Source organism: Phyllobates terribilis, unplaced genomic scaffold (assembly GCF_046119375.1).
Source record: "Phyllobates terribilis strain yellow unplaced genomic scaffold, ASM4611937v1 Scaffold_2__4_contigs__length_985480577, whole genome shotgun sequence".
Classification (NCBI taxonomy): Eukaryota; Metazoa; Chordata; class Amphibia; order Anura; family Dendrobatidae; genus Phyllobates; species Phyllobates terribilis.
In genome coordinates this window covers 801,203,412-801,223,391 of record NW_027362762.1, presented here as the reverse complement: position 1 = coordinate 801,223,391, position 19,980 = coordinate 801,203,412, and the positions used below count along the sequence as shown (strand labels likewise).

The following is a 19,980-nucleotide window of genomic DNA, read 5'->3' as shown; positions in this document are numbered from 1 at the left end:
CGCAAGGCCTAGTACCTCCGGGCGCCGCAATACCAACAGCGCCCCCTACCTCCGCGGAGCCACCGGCCTGGCCGCAGGGCCGAGTAACCACGGGCGCCGCCGTTCTTACGGTGCCCTTTGCCTTTAGGGTGCCCCAAGTCTGGTCGCAAGGCCTGGTTAACCCGGGCGCCGCTACCATCAACGCGCCCTCAACATCTCGAGTGCCGCACCTGGGTGAAGATCTATTCGCCCAGCATACGTGCCCGGATGGGCAGCCCTTCATATGGCCCCAGGAGTACATTCAGCTGGAACTCCAGAGAGCAAGGCCCATGTGCGAGCCCCTGATTCCGGCTCCGAAGCCTGTAAAGAGGACCTCACCCCTGCTGGAAGAGGCACAGTTTGAGTGGGACCCCACCGGAGAAGACCTCATGGGGTTCACTCAGGAGACTCGGGCGGCCGCAGCAGAGCGTGCAGAGTGCTGCCGGCAGCAGCTCGAGGTCTTCGAGAGGGAGCGGAGAGAGAGGCGGGTCCGGGAACAGCAAGCGCAGATAAGGAGCGCGGAGCAGAAGAGCCGGACCAGGAGGAATCCCCGTGCAGCTCATGGTCCCCCTTCCACCGGGACTGTGATAAAATTCAACATGCAGCACGGATGGGGCTTTATCAGAGACCATTATACCCCCGGCGATGTCTTTGTAACCCGCAGAGACGTAGAAAGCCATCTGCCGGAGGGACACAGAGGTCGTGACCTGTATGTAGGGGACGAGGTCACCTTCACCCGGCACAAATGTGCCAAAGGACCCTACGCCCTCCATGTGCATCGCCTGACGGAGGAGGAGCTGCGGTGTGAGGAGGAGCAAGAGGACCCGGACGGGTCTGAAACTGAAACCAACCAACAAGAAAGAGCAGGAGGACGCCGTCGTTGAAGTACGGTAGAGAGAGACTGTACATAGTTACCCGTCAGGGTATAAGAACTGTTCTAGTTAAAATATAGTCCCCGTTGGGACCAGCCAATTGAACTGATGCCCGTGTGTCCCTATTCCCACTGACCGAGGACTGAGAGCGGTCATTCCTTTCCTAATACCTGGCCGAGGACTGAGAGCGGCCATAATTCCCTTGTATATAGTTGCGCTTCCTAAAGCGCCCCCTACCGGTTTTATAGGAAACTGTTTTCTTCAAGAGACTGTCGCACTTTACCCGGTCACAAGTTGCACAGTGACCGGAGGAACCAGAAACAAGAATGTTATATATGAAAAGTTTATTGCTGCTGATATATATATATGATGTTTTCTATGTTTATGTTTATAAAAAAAATTGTATGTTTGTGGATGTTTTTGTTCTCTTACAGCCCGAGGACGTGCTGTGATTTACCAGGGGGGAATGTAGCACCCTGAGGATTCGGCTGCTACAAGGGTATTGCACCTCAACCCAGAGGTGTGATATTCTACTCCCGGGTGAGGATGGAGTGTGGAACTGAGCTCAGTTAGCTGCATGCACTACACACATCCCATTTCCGGGGAACAGACCGATGGTACTCCCACTAGAGAAATGTGCAGGTACGACAGTGTCTGTTCCTGGCTGGAGTGGGAGGGGGGTGGAACATCCCAGTAGTGTAGGGGCAGATAGGGGGAGCAGCCTGGGTAAAGTTAGGAGCTCATTGGGTGCTGGTCACCTGAGCTCACACATAGAGGGAGTATATAAGGTGGGCACCATCTTAGGACAGGGTCTTTTGCAGAGTGAGGTCAGTCTATCAGAGTTTAGTCAGAGGAGCAGAGCAGAGAAGCTCAGCCAGAAGGGCTGACAGGGAGTTGTGGTTCCGGCTGGGCCCAGCTCCAAGGCCAAGAGAGAGAGAGGAGAAGGAAAGACCCAGAGGGGGAGAAAGAAGGAACTCCAAGAGCCCAAATTAGACCAGAGGGTGAAGAGTTGGCAACAGGGTACCGGATCCCAAGCTGGCAGAGGCTACAGCACACCTTAGCCAGGAACCGGAGGTCGTGGGCAGGATCGATCTGCCACGATCACCCACTAAATCCACCCGGAAGGCAGACCAGGAATAGGGTCAGGGAACCCAGAGACAAGGGTTTACCACCAAGAGGCCCGAGGGAGCCGGACATAGGTGGATCCCTGGTGGGGAAGGCCAGAGAAGAGGACAGGACAGAAAGGGAGCTCAGGACCACGCTCCAGAATCACCTGGGGGTTGGCCGAGTCCAGGACCTGGTGGACGCAGCACGGCTCGGGTGGTCACTTAAGGCCGGAGTGACCAGAACAACTGCAGTAAGTAAAAAACCCTGAACTGCACAGCCCGACTCTGAGTCTCATTTCCATCCTCGCTGCACCACCACAACCCCCATCCTCTGCAACTGACCCCCTGAGGCTATACCCCTCCCGTTGGGGGTTATACTACCTAAGCTGCACACACATCACCAGCCTCAGTGGACCCTGCTGCAGCGGCGGCCTTTTGACCGCAAATCAACGGGTGGCGTAGTCGACACAAAAGAACATCTAGAAACATCATAAGGACTGCCACACACTGAGCTTGACACCCTGGGCACGGACCGGGTCACAGCCACTCGGAGACTACAACCCCCATCTGATCCGGCTCCGGGTACCCCCAACAACACTGGCCCAGGGGGCGCGTCACTTACTTAATGATATTCTGCACGTCCTACACCATAGTAGCCCATCATTATTGCAAGTTTCCATATGTTGCATTGATGATGGCTAACAAGTGCAAAACAGCAGGGTAAAAAAGTTATATCTGGTACATTTATAAAGAATGATTCCCTGTTTCCAGGGTTTGGTCTTTATGCCTCAGCTGTCGTACATCATTTCCGTTCAAAGTTTTGTCTTTGTCACTCTTGATAATCTCTGTCACAGATGTCATTCTCTTGTCGTCTCAAGCAACACCTCTGAAATTACTAGTTAGGGGTCACCTCTCTTTAGCAACCACAGTGCACATTCACCAGCGGTGAGGATGCTGAATGCTGAACGCTGAACATTTCAAAGCTTCACCGAGCGTTCAAATCTTTAAAGGACGTATTTGCTTCTGACATATGTGCAGAATTGCCAACTGATGGTGTTAAACCTTGTCAAAAGACAGGTTTCTAGATGAAAGCATGGCGCTTGTCCTGGATATATATCAAACATTAGCTGAGCTAGTCCTCTAATTGAATCAACGGAAAACATTACAATCACCGATTCTAAGTTTCTGGTATGATAATAGAGTCCCATTTACTTGAATGAGGATGAGTACCAATATCAGGTGCAGCGGATGTGGTGGAGTTTTTGAAAAATCAAAACCCAAAAAGCAGACCTATTTTTCTAAATCCTCAAACAGAAACAGGACATTTGCCGCATCCCCACTATTCTTACAGTAGGTGTTCATGGTTATGTCTTGATGTTTTGAGAACAGGTGAAGGAGGATACAAAGGGAATCATTGACCACTTTTTTCATTCCCAATCACACAATGGAGACAGAGATCCTAATTCTAGCGGTGTGTCACTTACTGGCTACTTGCTTTGATTTTTCTAAATTATCACTTTTCATATCTGCTGCAGCTCTGCTGGTCCTTTCATTGATGAGCTCTGCCTCACTATGTAGAGGTGAGGGCAGATATAGCCGAGCTAATGACAAACAAGGACTATAAAGCAGGAGCTTGTCGCTGATAGGAAAGCTGCAGCAGGTAAAACAGTACTTTATCCAAACTGCAGCATGAAGCCCAGTAAGTGACCCAGCGTTAGAATCAGGGAATCTGTCCCAACTTTATGCTGCTCCAAGATGGGGAAGTAGAAATGTAGCACCCTGAGGACTCGGCTGCTACAGGGGTATTACACCTCAAGCCAGAGGTGTGGTATTCCACTCCCGGGTAAGGATGGAGTGTGGAACTGAGCTAGTAGGCTGCATGCACTACATACATCCCATTTCCGGGGGACAGAACGACGGTACTCCCACCAGTTTATGTGCAGGTACGACAGCGTCTGTCCCTGGCTGGAGTGGGAGGGGGGTGGAACATCCCAGTAGTGTAGGGGCAGATAGGGGGAGCAGTCTGGGTAAGGCTAGGAGCTCATTGGGTGCTGGTCACCTGAGCTCACACATAGAGGGAGTATATAAGGTGGGCACCATCTTAGATCAGGGTCAGTCTTTTGTAGAGTGAGTCAGAGGAGCAGAGCAGAGAAGCTCAGCCAGAAGGGCTGACAGGGAGTTGTGGTTCCGGCTGGGCCCAGCTCCAAGGCCAAGTCTGAGAGAGAGAGAGGAGTCAGAAGGACCCAGAGAGAAGGAGAAGGAACCCCAAGACCCCAGAATACAAACAGCAGGGTGAAGGGTTGGCACCCAGGGTACCGGATCCCAAGCTGGTGGAGGCCACTAATCCTCAGCCAGAGACCGGAGGTTGTGGGCAGGATCTGCCACGACCCTCACTAAATCCACTCGGAAGGCATACCAAGTATAGGGTCAGGGAACCCAGAAGAGGTGTACCCACCAAGAGACCCGAGGGAGCCGGACATAGGTGGATCCCTGGTGAGAACGGCCAGAAGAGAGGGAAAGTCAGACAGGAGCTCAGGACCACGCTCCAGAATTACTTGGGGGTTTGCCGAGTCCAGGACCTGGTGGACGCAGCACGGCTCGGGTGGTCGCTTCAGGCCAGAGTGACCATAAGAACACCCGTAAGTAAAAACCCCTGAACTGCACAGCCCGGCTCTGAGTCTTCTTGCTGAATCATCCTGCACCTTCACAACCACCATCCTCTACATCTGACCCCCTGAGGCTATACCCCTCCCGTTGGGGGTTATACTATCACAGCTGCACACACACCACCAGCCTCAGCGGACCCTTCTGCAGCGGCGGCCTTTTGACCGCAAATCAACGGGTGGCGTAGTCGACACTAAGGACCTTTACCAACATCTGTAAAGACTGCCACACACTGAGTTTGACACCCTGGGCACGGACCGGGTCGCCGCCACTCGGAGACTACAACCCCCATCTGATCCGGCTCCGGGTAATCCCCAAACAGCACTGGCCCAGGGGGTGCGTCAGAAACCTGGTGACAGTTTCTCTTTAAATGAATAATTCTTTCTTTCATATAGTAAAAGTTGATGTTAACACAAGGTTGTAGGTCGAAAGCCCAATAAGTAAACATTAGTAAACTCCCATACTTTTCTTAGTATGGGCCTCTAGTGCACTCCTTGTCATGTTAGGTGGTGCATTCCTGAGGCACAGAAGACAATGATAAAGTAATGGCTCTAATAAAGGATACTTTGCATCTGAGCATCTGTGTGAAACTGGAGCTGAACAGAGGTTCAGAATAGGTCCATAGACTTCTAATAAAGGTAGAAGCAGACGAGCATGTATTCTGTTATTCGAGAGAATTGGGACGATTAGAGTCTTATCAGAAAGTCAGCATAGTGCGATCCAATTTTCTCGGATAAGGAGAAGATGGAGAAAAAAATGTCTCCGTCATCTCCATTCTATCAGTGCGTAGAAATCGGACTGCACTCTGATGTCATCTGAGTGCGGTCTGATTTTTTTCTACAGACTCATTGACTGACATGGCCAAGTGCGATCCGAATATTGTTTCAAACTTAGGCATGCAGCGATTTTTTTCCTCAGATAGTCTGTGTCTGAGGAAAAAGTCGGACATGTGCAGAGTTCCATAGACTAACAGTGGGCCAAGTGTGATCCGATGTTTTCTGGATCGCACTCACACAGCAAATATGTTCTTCTGCACCCAGCCTAACTCTGTATTCAGTATCCATGCTGGATCTTTAATCTATTCCTCCATCTAATATCTGGGCCTCCTGAGGAACCACATATGGGGAAACGCGTTGAGGCAATAATAATGAGATAAGTTACCCCTTTCATCTCAAATGTTCAGCACTGACACTTTGTAGCGTCGGCGTCTCTGCCTCCTGCCCGACAGAGACGCCGATCTACTCACCACCGCGATTCCGGTCCGGCGTTCCCCGCTCCTCCCCCTGTCCTCATTGCAGCGTCTGTCCGGGGTGCGCGCACCGCATGTAGATCCCCGGTCTCTGTTCTTAGGGCGCGCGCGCTCCCTTCCTCTTAAAGGGGACGCTCGTGCCGTCCTAAAAAGTCCCCGGCCAATGGCCGGAGGACTGCCTCTACTTAAGGCACCTCCTCCATATTGGAGGTGCCTGTGCAAAGTGGTTGTTTGTGTGCTAACACTCTCTCCAGCCCTCAGGTTCCAGTGCCCGCCAGGCTGTCTATCAGCCGTGCCCGCGTGTCTGTCTATCAGCCGTGCCCGCCAGCCTGTCCATCAGCCGTTCTCACCAGCCTGTCTATCAGCCGTGCCCGCCAGCACATTTCCTTTGTATTTTAGGCAAAAAAAAAATTGTAATTTTTTACATTTTAAAAATTACAAAAAGCAACATGGGCCGATGCAAAAGTTTGGGCACCCTTGGATATTTGTGTGCTCAGATAACTGACCAAGGTTTCAGACCTTAGGCCCACAAAGCAGGAGAAGACTATTAAAATTTAGCAAAGTGTTTTCAAGTTGCCCTTTGCTCAATTCAGACAATGTAGCACAAAGAGGGGTTATCAAATTTGGGATTATTCAGTCTGGAAAAACGAAGGCTTAGGAGCGAATGTACAAATAGATAAAGGGAAATTACAGAGATCTACTTCTAGAGGAAAAAAGTTTAATCGTCATCACAGATGGTGATTCTTTACTGTAAGAGCAGTGAGATTATGGAGCTCTTTGCCGCATGATGTGAAAGGTCTGGACGCATTTCTTGATAAATATAATATTACAGGTGATGGGTATTAGATTCTGTGATGGGGGGCTGATCCAGGGAACAAGTCTGATTGCCTTATGTGGAGTCAGGAAATAATTTTTCCTCTAATATGGGGCAATTAGCATTTGCCTTTTGAGATTTTTGCCTTCCTCTGGATCAACATGTTTGATAGGTTGCCCTTGACAGATTTGTGTGTTCTTGCAACCATAAAACTATGAAACTATGAATGTGATGTGTATGCAGAATGTTCTACTGGTGGATCATGGCCATGGGCACACTTAAATAGTACACACTGCGACAAACATACAGTACATAGAAATATTTTCATTATTACTAGGACAGGGTTGGTCACAGGAGAACAGGAGCTGCTCCGGCCAGCAACATTATATGATGGGACTATGAATCTTTCCTCCCTGACCAGACGGCTGTAAGTATTGATGTCTTCCATCTGCTAGTGAGAGGTGAGATTCTCTCATGTAACGTCCATCTTTCATCTTCATATGGCAGCCAGCATTACTTACAGACTGTTCATCTTACAGGAAGATTGAAGGCAGAAAAGGGAGATTTTAGCCTCATAATTCCCTTGTCTATGCCACTGCAGTCAACTGACAGAGAATAGTTATTCTTCTTGATTAAGACTGGAGTGCATGGAGTAAGGGTCTATTTACACTAGCCAACCACAGCCATTAAAGGGAACCTGTCAGCAGGATCATCCATGTTAAACTAAAGGTATGGACAGAATGGCGCTGTCATATTGATTTTATACATACCTTTAGTGTAAAAATCTGCAGTCTGGTTTTCGTTAAATCATCATGATAAATTTTGGTTTTCTCGGTGCTTCGTGCTTCGGGGTGGGACTTGTGTGCGGGACTGTCAGTAGGGTCTTCAGCTCAGAGGCCTCAGCCATAATTCCTCTGCTGCCTCTGTTGCATTCATCATCATGCATTCATTTAAATTTTGGGCTGGCGCCGTCTTAGCTGTGGGCAGCACTCTCGTTGGTGGCGGTCTTCATGAAAATGGTGCCAGCACATGCACAGATCGACCTCCTGCTGTCTTCCGGAAAATGGTGCCTGAGGTAGCGCATGCTCAGAATGACATCTTGGCTCGTCATGTATGCATAACTTAATTTTACTTGAAATTTAACCAACATTTGCAATTGCCAATATGCTATATTTTTGTTATTTGCTTTAGTGTAAATTAAACATCTAAAATAGAAACAAAATGAACGCATACCCTGCTATAAGTAAAAAGCAATAATGCATATAAATAACATAGGGTACTTAGTAAATACTGTTTTCCATAAAAAAAAGCATAAAATCCATCTCACCAGCGTCAAGGTGTACCCAAATCGGGATGGTCCTAACCTCTAGTATTAAAACCTTACCATGTGTCAAAAATGACCTTAATGTGAATAAGGGCCGAGCAGAACCGGAGTCCGACTATGGACACCCAAGCCATAGGAAGCTATATAAACGTAATGTCCAGCTCAAAGAAAGGGAGGCCATGACCCTGCGTGCACTGAGTGCAAGAATCTGTAACAAAACCGAAAGAAATTAGCTGGAGTATAGCTTGGTATACATGCAATGTGTAGGAGCATGTTCACATTGCTTGTTAAACAGGGAAAACCTAACATACGTCTCGACTTAGTACACTTTGAGCTGGTGGGACGGCTTTTACGCTTTTCTTTTAAATCAAAAACATGGTTTATCAAGTACTCTAAGTTATTTATATACATTATTACATTTTACTTACAGCAGGTATATATTCATTTTGTTTCTATATTGGTTTTTTTTCTGTTTAATGGCCAATGTGAACATGCTCCTACACGTTGCATGTATACCAACTTATACTCCAGTTCAATTCTTTCGGTATTTTCTTAATATGGATTCAGTAAAATGGCTTTTGTGAAAAAAAAAGTCTTATACTCACCTCACTGCTCATCTCCTGCCCCTTCGCTCCTCACCGTTACCCATCTGGTCGTCGTTGTGTCTGACCCCTGCCGCGAACACTGAAATCCCTGGGCCTCTAACCCTGAGCTTCTGGCTCTGATGAGGTCCTGGTCAATTTTATGCATACGCATGCAACGTCACGGTGCACATCGTGATGTCTTGACCCTCCTGGGCCTCATCAAAGTGCGAGTGGTAGGGATCAGAAGGTGGGGGGAGCGGAGGGGCTTTATAGATGAGCGGTGAGTTGAGCATAAAGATGTTTTTTTATTTTTTACATATAACGTTTATTAGGCACTGGGGTCTGCAGAGACCCTAAAGCATATCAAGGGGCATTAAATATGTGCAGAATAACTTCTACACAAATTGAAATTCCTGGGATAATCCACGCAAAGAGGCGAATTCCAATTTTGCCTGATTCGCTCATCTCTAGTTTCACATGTCATAGCCCTGAAGTGAAGTAAAAAACTAAAAGGGAAATGCATCCTGGGATTGAAGAAATAACCAGGGAAAATGTCACCTTGGAAAGGGTTTTATGGGGAAAGAAGACTAAATGTGGCCCTCAAATAGTTTGACATTGAAGGTATAAACTGCTGATTAGTCATTCATGGGGTATGTTAATCATCAGCATACTAGTATTATCAAGTGTTGCTTTGTTTTTGGTGATTGTTACTGTTGACCATTTGCTTCCATTACTATACTCGGTTTGGTATGTAGTTATCAGACAAGTTGTTTCATGAGTTCATTACACATTGTTTCATGGATTTTATTTTTGGACTATATGTACCGACATTGGCATAAGGACATAACTTACATGAACTTCCTGCTACTGTTAAGTGCATTCTTATATGGAGTAGTATGCCTCATAATCCACATGACATACTGTAGGTCACCTACCACATGGATTATATGCACCATTGGTATGTAGGCTCTCATTATCCCCAAATCCCCCAAACACTCTATTTTGATATTTAATGGGTGATTAGATAATTAGGAAGACTGAGTAGAGACAAGAAGAATTAAAACATGCTCAGTTACCTGGATTTGATTTCTTTTGATGGCAAATATCTCTAAATTAAAAGTAGGTAAAAAAAACAGGAATTCAACAGGTTGTACATGTCATTTTTGTGGGATGACCACACTGGGGGTATCTGTCTGTTTTTACAGAATCCATGGTACGACAGGTGCTCTGTGAATCCTTTTTGTGGCCAAACATTTCATTTCACCTTCCCACCTACTTCTCACCTACTTGTTTTGCATCTGCCCCATTCTTCCTTGATAGAAAGCTCTAACTTTACAGAAGCCAAAGGAGAGCAGAGATAGGTAGAAAATAAGTAGGTGGGATGGTGCGCTGAACTGTTCGGCAACGCCAAGGGTGCACCGGTCACCTGAGCTTGGGTTCAACATTCATTTTAAATAAAGATGATCAAAGCCATGGGATCCTTCCAAAATTAGGATCCTAGAGTAGAATTACGCCAAGGAGACAAAAATATACAGATGATGGATGACAATGATTCTCTATATCTGTCAAGTACCATGTAAAAATCAGACATGACAAAAGGGTGAAAAGTGTCTAAGAAAGCCAGATTCTTGCCATTGTCCCCTTTAAATAGATTGCCCATTTCAACCTTATTTTAACAGAGGTAGTTGAATGATTTTGTATTACTTACTAATATATGATTATTGCATTGTTCTCCTCAATTGTGAAGTTCTGCCCGCATGTTACTGCAGCCTACCTCACAGACTGCACAATTCTCCTCTTCTCAGAATGGGTGCTGATGGGATCTGTCCTTCATCCTCCTCTAACTGAATCCACTCCACTTGGGATTCTGTTTTTGTTAATTGTAAGAGGCTAATGGACAGGTCAGGCCATATTGAGAACAGCAGAGCTGTGCAGTCTGTGAGGAAGGCTACAAGTGGACGATGCCTTACAAAGTAGGAGAACTTGTAATACTGAAAGATTAGTAAGAACTACAAAATCATTCACCTCCCCCCAAAATTAAGCTAAATCGGCCAATCTTTTTAACTTCAATGGGGTCCAGTATTTTTTGCTACAAAAATATTGTTGTAGACTGCGCTATTCATGTCATAAATAGTTTACGTTAATTTTGATGGAACCCCTAGACAGAGACACTCAACCCTAATGTGAACAGAGTCTTAGGCCATCGTTACATAACATTTTGCATTTTGTTTTATGAAAGGTAAAAAATAGATGTATCAAAAATGGATACAAAAATCAATGAGTCAATATAAGACGAATTAAATCAAAAAGAATTCATTGACATCCGTTTTTTTCATCTTGTAAGCAAGAAACTGATAACAAAATAGGACATTGTATAAAATAGAGTATGTGGTGACAGGTAATCTATCTTGTATGAATGTAATGTAAAGCTTTGTAAAGAAATACACCCCTCAGAACATTTACTGTGTATTATAAGAAATATTAGCTGATACGGTACATACATAAAGCATTTTAACATGTTATTATTTCATTTACAGGTGAGCCAAAGCTCCCCGGGTATTGAGCACTGATGCGGAAGACTGAAGAATATTTTTTATATTTGTATAAAGATTGTATACTACCTATGTGCTGTGTAACTCCAAGCTGCAGCAAATAACTTATTTTTACATTTATATTGCTTCGCCATAGGCCAGATCTCTTACAAAGTATTCATGATAGTCCTAAAATCTGGATCATATTCTAGAAAATGCACTACAGAATGTCAAGAACCATAGCTTAAATTACAGTTAATAATAAAGCAAAAAATATTCATTATTGTCTGTTGTTTTACAAGGTATTCTTTAATAAAAACAACCACAAATAAATGGGAATGTTCACAACGTTTTAAACACACGTGAAATATGGATATGACTGTTTTCAAGGGCCAAGAATTAAAAAAAAAAAGGTTAAAGGTCAACCCGTAAAATGTGGTAAACTAGTAAAAGATATACAAAAAATAATATACTTGTGTTGAAAAATGTTTTCTATCCTTCTCCAATTCCTGGCCATGGCTAATTTTCATCTTGAGACTTTGCATAGTCGTAGTCTCATAGCTAGTACACAAGTCTGGAGAACATTGGTGGTGATGGACAAATAATTTTATATAAAACTTTAACATAAAGTTTTGTATAGCAGATTTTTTTCTGTTTTTTATTTCCATGGGTTTTGGAGTAATCAACATCTACTCATCGACAATATTAGGGATGGTACACTTCTGGCAATTGGTTCATTCTATTGATGTATTTTTTGGTGACTTTTTAGCTTCTTTATTTCCACTTGATATCAAAATACAGTACAGACCAAAAGTTTGGACACACCTTCTCATTTAAAGATTTTTCTGTATTTTCATGACTATGAAAATTGTACATTCACACTGAAGGCATCAAAACTATGAATTAACACATGTGGAATTATATACTTAACAAAAAAGTGTGAAATAACTGAAAATATGTCTTATATTCTAGGTTCTTCAAAGTAGCCACCTCTTGCTTTGATGACTGTTTTGCACACTCTTGGCATTCTCTTGATGAGCTTCAAGAAGTAGTCACTGGAAATGGTCTTCCAACAATCTTGAAGGAGTTTCCAGCGATGCTTAACACTTGTTGGCCCTTTTGCCTTCACTCTGCGGTCCAGCTCACCTCAAACCATCTCGATTGGGTTCAGGTCTGGTGACTGTGGAGGCCAGGTCATCTGGCATAGCACCCTTTCACTCTCCTTCTTGGTCAAATAGCCCTTACACAGCCTGGAGGTGTGTTTGGGGTCACTGTCCTGTTGAAAAATAAATGATGGTCCAACTAAGCTCAAACCGGATGGAATAACATGCCGCTGCAAGATGCTGTGGTAGCCATGCTGGTTCATTATGCCTTCAATTTTGAATAAACCCCCAACAGTGTCACCAGCAAAGCACCCCCACACCATCACACCTCCTCCTCCGTGCTTCACGGTGGGAGCGAGGCATGTAGAGTTCATCCGTTCACCTTTTCTGCGTCGCACAAAGACACGGTGGTTGGAACCAAAGATCTCAAATTTGGACTCATCAGACTAAAGCACAGATTTCCACTGGTCTAATGTCCATTCCTTGTGTTCTTTAGCCCAAACAAGTCTCTTCTGCTTGTTGCCTGTCCTTAGCAGTGGTTTCCTAGCAGCTATTTTACCTTGAAGGCCTGCTGCACAAAGTCTCCTCTTAACAGTTGTTGAAGAGATGTGTCTGCTGCTAGAACTCTGTGTGGCATTGACCTGGTCTCTAATCTAATGCGTTAAATGAAGGTCAGTCAGTGTGAAAAATTGGGAAAACTTTGAAAGTGTCCCCAAGTGCAGTTGCAAAAACCATCAAGCGCTACAAAGAAACTGGCTCACATGAGGACTGCCCCAGGAAAGGAAGACAAAGAGTCACCTCTGCTTCTGAGGATAAGTTTATCCGAGTCACCAGCCTCAGAAATTGCAGGTTAACAGCAGCTCAGATTAGAGACCAGGTCAATGCCACATAGAGTTCTAGCAGCAGACACATCTCTTCAACAACTGTTAAGAGGAGACTTTGTGCAGCAGGCCTTCATGGTAAAATAGCTACTAGGAAACCACTGCTAAGGACAGGCAATAAGCAGAAGAGACTTGTTTGGGCTAAAGAACACAAGGAATGGACATTAGACCAGTGAAAATCTGTGCTTTGGTCTGATGAGTCCAAATTTGAGATCTTTGGCTCCAACCACCGTGTCTTTGTGCGACGCAGAAAAGGTGAACGGATGGACTCTACATGCCTGGTTCCCACCATGAAGCATGGAGGAGGAGGTGTGATGGTGTGGGGGTGCTTTGCTGGTGACACTGTTGGGGATTTATTGAAGATTGAAGGCATACTGAACCAGCATGGCTACCACAGCATCTTGCAGTGGCATGCTATTCCATCTGGTTTGTGTTTAGTTGGACCATCATTTATTTTTCAACAGGACATTGACCCCAAACACACCTCCAGGCTGTGTAAGGCCTATTTGACCAAGGAGGAGAGTGATGGGGTGCTACGCCAGATGACCTGGCCTCCGCAGTCACCAGACCTGAACCCAATCGAGATGGTTTGGGGTGAGCTGGACCTCAGAGTGATGGCAAAAGGGCCAACAAGTGCTAAGCATCTCTGGGAACTCCTTCAAGATTGTTGGAAGACCATTTCCAGTGACTACCTCTTGAAGCTCATCAAGAGAATGCCAAGAGTGTGCAAAGCAGTCACTAAAGCAAAAGGTGGCTACTTTGAAGAACCTAGAATATAAGACATATTTTCAGTTGTTTCACACTTTTTTGTTAAGTATATAATTCCACATGTGTTAATTCATAGTTTTGATGCCTTCAGTGTGAATGTACAATTTTCATAGTCAGGAAAATACAGAAAAATATTTAAATGAGAAGGTGTGTCCAAACTTTTGGTCTGTACTGTACATCTGTTCTTGTTGTCTCTGCTGTCTAGACTGCTCGGATCACCTTCCAGATAAGGCTGTCCACAATCTCCCAGTAGGTGACACACACACCCTTCTGTTGTACTGTTCTACTTGTTCCTGTGTCTGCCTGACACGTCCTTAACCATTCACTGTCACTGACTAACTAACTACCCAAGATGGCCGACTCTACCTGCCAGAGATCCCTCAGTTCCTCTCCTGTCACTGAGGGCGGCCCAAACTAGGTTAACCCTCTATGTGCCCAAACTAACATGAGGATAATGTAGTATCAACCAGTACCTCTGCTGCCATCTAATGGCCGTACCTGAAAATAACACATTTTCAGATGACTAAAACATACACAGAATTACTTAAACAGTACAGTTTAATAGGTGAGTGGAGTAGACATTCTCCACACACCCCTCACACCTTTTTCTTGTACCACTTTTAGGTTTCTGGGAGTTTATTCTAGTTTACTTTATTTTTTGGTTCTCCTTACTATTCCCTCTCTTCTTTTCTATGAATGTGCTTTAAGTTTCTCACCTGAGTCTTCCTGTGCACATCTTCCTCTCCCCTTATAGGCAGTGTGTTGCAACCTACCCTCTGGTTCCTCAGGACGCACAAGAAACCCCTCAATGGCCTTTTAGGGAGCCAGATCCAATGTGGTGTTTTTAGTTGTGTGGCTAGGGATTGACTAATCTGTACATGGACCAGTTGGGTATAGGTGTGGCTTCTCTCTCTAGTAAGTCTTCCTTACTCTCTTTACCATGTGTGACTGTGGTACATGCATAACAGTGGTAAGGGTATCCCAGAGATATCCCCACCCTCCTCCTTATCTCTTTTGTGTTTGGAGACCTCTGAAAGTGAAGAATGGCTCTGAGGGATTGTCAATGTCTCGGTTCTCACTTCTTCCACTATGGCGGGGCACAGCTGGGACTTGAGCTCTAACAACTAGACAACTCCCTGGTTCCATGGGAACGATTTTTGGTTCGTGAGGAAGTGTCAACTGGAGGGACTCAACTCTGATTTGTAGAAACCCAAGACCATCTTCAAACTCATCAGATCTAAGGAAATATTGAAGTCTGTTCCAGGGCTCACTGCTGATATGATAAAGACTAGTGTTGAGCAAGTAGGTTTCATTAGCCCTTTCGGTGAGCACGCTCGGGTGCTTGCCGAGTAGTTTGGCGTGCTCGTCATTGCTTTTACTGTCGCCGCGGCAAGTGTCACAGCTGTTAGAGTGTTGTGACACATGCAGAGATTGACTGTCGATCAGTTAAGCGTGCTCGCCGAAAGGGTTAATGAAACCTACTTGCTCAACACTAATAAAGACTAATGTAGTAATCAAGGTAAGTGGCACGGCCAGTTAAATAGAGTTAGCTTGAGAAGGGTGCTAGTTCCTTTGGAGCCAACCACTGAGCTCCTGTAGACCATTAGTAGACAGAGTGAAAGAGCTAAAGGCACTTGAAAATGCTTCAAATAAGATTTATTGTCAGTATTTCATATCCATTGGTTACACCGTGGTAAGTACAGTATTACATTTACGTTAACGTTTTGAGTGAAAAAACCTTCATCAGGCGTATAGACTATGTTCAATGCATATACCGTACATAGAGAGGTCAATTTAGGAACTTCACCTTACGTGCCGTGACAGGGCAAGCTTAAAGGGAAGCTGGACCCAAGCAGGTCAGGCAGTGGGACAGAAATGGAGTTGACCCCTAGGGCTGGCACATTCCGCGTTAATCTTCATATCCAAATCTGTGTCTATGTCTTTCATCACTGGTTAAGTGCCGCTGTATGTGAAGAAAACACAAAAAGACTGTATTACTTGTTACTCCCTGTATGTGATCGTTGCTGTTAGTAAAGAAGTTTTTACATTTTTAAGTTGGTCTGGTTTCCGCCTTCTGAAGACTAAAACAGTCAGCACCCTGGACGGCGGATCAGAAGTGAGTATGGAGGTTTCCTCCACAGAAGCACCACAGCACACACACACACAGTGATTCTCAAAGTCCCCTATTGCTGTAGCGGGCCGGGGTGAAGAGATAGTCACTGAAGTAGATGTGCCACTCGCCCACAGCAACCGCCCTGCCCCCCGTTACAGGTGCTAGGAAGGTAGACAAACAGACTCACAGCAAGAATGTGAGCTGTGTAAGTCTAGCAGGGTAAATCCCTTCGGTAAAAGGCTGGAACTCCTTAGCACAAATCCACCTTGAAGTGTAGTCAGCAAGGAAGGGCAATGAAGGAATCCTACTAATATTATAAATGCGAAAGTTTGTGAGTATGTATGTTTGTTACTCTTTCACGAAAAAACTACTGGACGGATTTGCATGAAACTTTACAGTAATATAGATTATACATCGGAATAACATATAGGCTACAATTTGTAATGATTTTATGTAATTTTGATCGTAATATAACGATACATGTCAATTAAGTCGGAAAAAAATCTGGCCTCTGAGAGCTATCTTGGCGTACGCTGCCTAAACCGTTGGAGTTACACAAAGATGATGTACCGTAGAATTGTTTGTCTTGAATAGTTCTAAATAAAAGTCTGCGATAGCATATATCTACCTTTTATGTGGAAGCCACTATGACCAAAATTGTGAACCATAAATTTAATTAAATTAGATACTATTTTACAATTTTACAATGCACATTTTAGTATATTTATCAAACTTTTTAGTATATTTATCAAACTCTTATATACACACATACACAGGTGATATTTAAATGGCTGATTTACAGCAGTCAGAAGAGATTGATAATACAATAATTTGCCCATAGTGGATCATTGTATAGTGAGGACACAGTTGCCGCCTGTCCACAGTCAGAACACAGGGCTGATCATATACCGTGGCCAGGTACAAGTGTGGCACAGGGGGTTCACACACGACCCCCAGGGACTGACATTTCCTAGAAACTTTGGCAGCTGTCAGTCATGAGCTCACCCTCATACATTACACTCTGGAAACAGCTGAAGGGAGAAGGATAATTTATGACATTTTCTCAGACTTAAAAAAAATAAATAAATAAAAAAATAGCCCAGAAAACAGCCCATATGTCAGGAACAGGTTACTAGGGAACTACACGTCCCAGCACGGCCTGCCCGCGCCCACAGCCCGGGGGGAGTGTGAGGCTTCCTCCTGCAGGTTGCCCGGGGGCACCGGGCCGTCATTGTCCTCACACAGGGGGTCCCCGCCGCCATTGTCCCTCCACATAACACCGTATAATAAAACATGCGCTCACCTGCGCCAGCTGCTGCAGCCGGGAAAGTTCCGAGCGCCTCACCTGGGCGGAGGGGAAGTGACTCACACACGGGGAGGGGCAGTAACCTGAGCACGGCTCCATGGAGGATGCACACACTGCAGCCTGACAGCACCGGCAGCAGCGCTACACAAATGGCGTCCTCCCCTCCTGTGTGCAGCACAGCCCTGTGTGTGTGCAGCGCAGCATGTCACCCACAGCACCAGCAGACTGCTCTCAGCTCCCACAGAGCACTGGGAATGGTTGCTATGGGCAACCGCGCCACAGCTGCTCCTCATAGACCAGTCATATACAACTGATATCGTCTGTACAGCGATCGTAATATAACTAATTAGATTGTTTTACTATTTTGTTTGAACTTTACTAAGTACCTATTTTGTAATTAGTACTTATAAAAATGCCGCAAAAGCGTAAGTCTAACATTTCGCAAAGCTCTAATAAAGCCCGAGCTATGAAAATAATTAGACCTGATGAGACGTCTCAACAAGCCGAGCAACGAAGGCTTGAGCAGGCGGTGCGTTGTGCGGCACATAGAGCTGCAGAGACTCCAGAACAGTCCCAAGCCCGACGTGAACAGCATGCGGAGTATCTGGCGTCTCAACGGGCTGCTGAAACTCCAGAACAGTCCCAAGCCCGATGTGAACAGCATGCGGAGTATCTGGTGTCTCAACGGGCTGCTGAAACTCCAGAACAGTCCCAAGCCCGATGTGAACAGCTTGCGGAGTATCTGGCGTCTCAACGGGCTGCTGAAACTCCAGAACAGTCCCAAGCTCGACGTCAACAGCAAGCGACTTACATGGCGTCCCAAAAAGCCACTGAAACTTATGAAATGGTCAAATCTCGCAGACGCACTGTTGCTGAAAGGGCAGCACAGCGACGTCAAACATTTACAAGAAATACATGGATATCGTTTAATAAAGCTGCATTTGAGTATGACGAGACTCTTGATTATGAAACTCACAAGCTTATAAAAATAGAAGCAATGACCATAGATTGCAAATATTGCGGAGCTCTTAAGTGGAAAGAGGAAGCAGCAGGTATGTGTTGTTTGGGCGGGAAAGTAGCTCTTCCTTATATAGACGAGCCAGTTCAACCTTTAAAAGAGCTTTTCTCTAATGAAACTGATGAATCTCGCCTTTTTCTAAATAATATAAGAAAATACAACATGTGCTTTCATATGACGTCTTTTGGAGCAGATCAAATTGTCTCAATGCCAGGGTTTTGCCCGACCTTTACAATACAAGGACAAGTATACCACCGTATCGGTTCTTTAATTCCTACGTCCATTTCGCAACCACAATTTTTACAAGTTTATTTCATAGGTGACGAAGAAGGACAAATCAACAGGCGTACTGAGTGCGTGCAAAGCGTAGATAGAAACATAGTTAAAAAATTACGAGTACTTCACGACCACAACATTTTGGTGCATGAATTTAAAACGGCTAGAGACAGAATGATCAATGACGATCATTTCAAAGTAGTGATTCACCCAGACCGTGTACCACGTGGTCAACATGAGAGACGATTCAATGCCCCTACTACAAATGAAATAGCTGCTGTAATAGTTAGTAGCGAACAAACTATGTCTCGGGACATCGTTGTGCAGCCGCGCGATGGCATGCTCACTAGGGTTCCCGATACACATAGATTCTATGATGCTCTCGAGTACCCAATAATTTTTTGGAAAGGACAAGAGGGGTACAGCATTGATATTCCTCAGATAAATCCAATTACCAAACAAGCAATGCCAAGCAAAAAGGTGTCCTGCAAAGATTTTTATGCCTTTGACTTGATGGTCCGTCGCAGCGATTTTAATTTGATGCTTAGGTGTAGGCTCCTACTTCATCAGTTTCTGGTCGACATGTATGTAAAGATGTAAAGTGAGCGCTTAAGGTTCATTTCTTTAAATAAAAAAAAACTGCGCGCAGAAAATTATATTCACTTGCAAGATGCAATAAGAAATGATGCGGATTTGGATCCAAATAACTTAGGTCAGATGGTGATTCTCCCGTCATCATTTGTAAATAGCCCGAGATACCTACACGAATACACACAAGACGCGTTCACATACATATGTAATTATGGGAGGCCTGATTTATTTATTACAATGACTTGCAACCCCGCTTGGCCAGAAATCACCAAAGAGCTTATGGCTGGTCAAAATTCAACGGACAGACATGACTCAACAGCCCGAGTATTTAGAATAAAAGTACAGAAGTTGGTAGCTCTACTTAAAAAAGGTAACATATTTGGTGATATGCAATGCTTCATGTACTCAATCGAGTGGCAAAAGCGAGGTTTGCCTCATGTGCACTTACTGCTGTGGTTAAAGGAAAAATTGCATCCGAACCAAATTGACGAAATCATATGTGCTGAGATACCAAACCCAGAAACCGATCAAAAGCTCTATGATACAGTGACAAAGAATATGATTCACAGGCCATGTGGTACATTCAATTCTTCATCGCCATGCATGAAGGAAGGAAAATGTACCAAAAAATATCCGAGGAAGCTTTTAAAAGATACTCAAACCAATGACAAAGGTTATCCTTTGTACAGGCGCAGAGCACCAGAGAATGGTGGACGCACGACGATTATAAAAACCCGTAGAGGAACACAGGAAATATTGGTG

At 44.9% G+C, this 19,980-nt stretch overlaps 1 protein-coding gene across 2 annotated transcripts in view; it reads left to right on the top strand.

The window, feature by feature from the left end:
• The window catches only part of SMPX (small muscle protein X-linked), a 132,505-nt gene extending 120,957 nt beyond the window's left edge, over window positions 1-11,548 (top strand). For both annotated transcript variants that reach the window (XM_073670744.1, XM_073670743.1), the window contains one exon: window positions 11,169-11,548. The gene's annotated coding sequence lies outside the window, so the exon portion shown is untranslated. The remainder of the gene's footprint in view (window positions 1-11,168) is intronic.
• The last annotated feature ends 8,432 nt before the right edge of the window (window positions 11,549-19,980 follow it).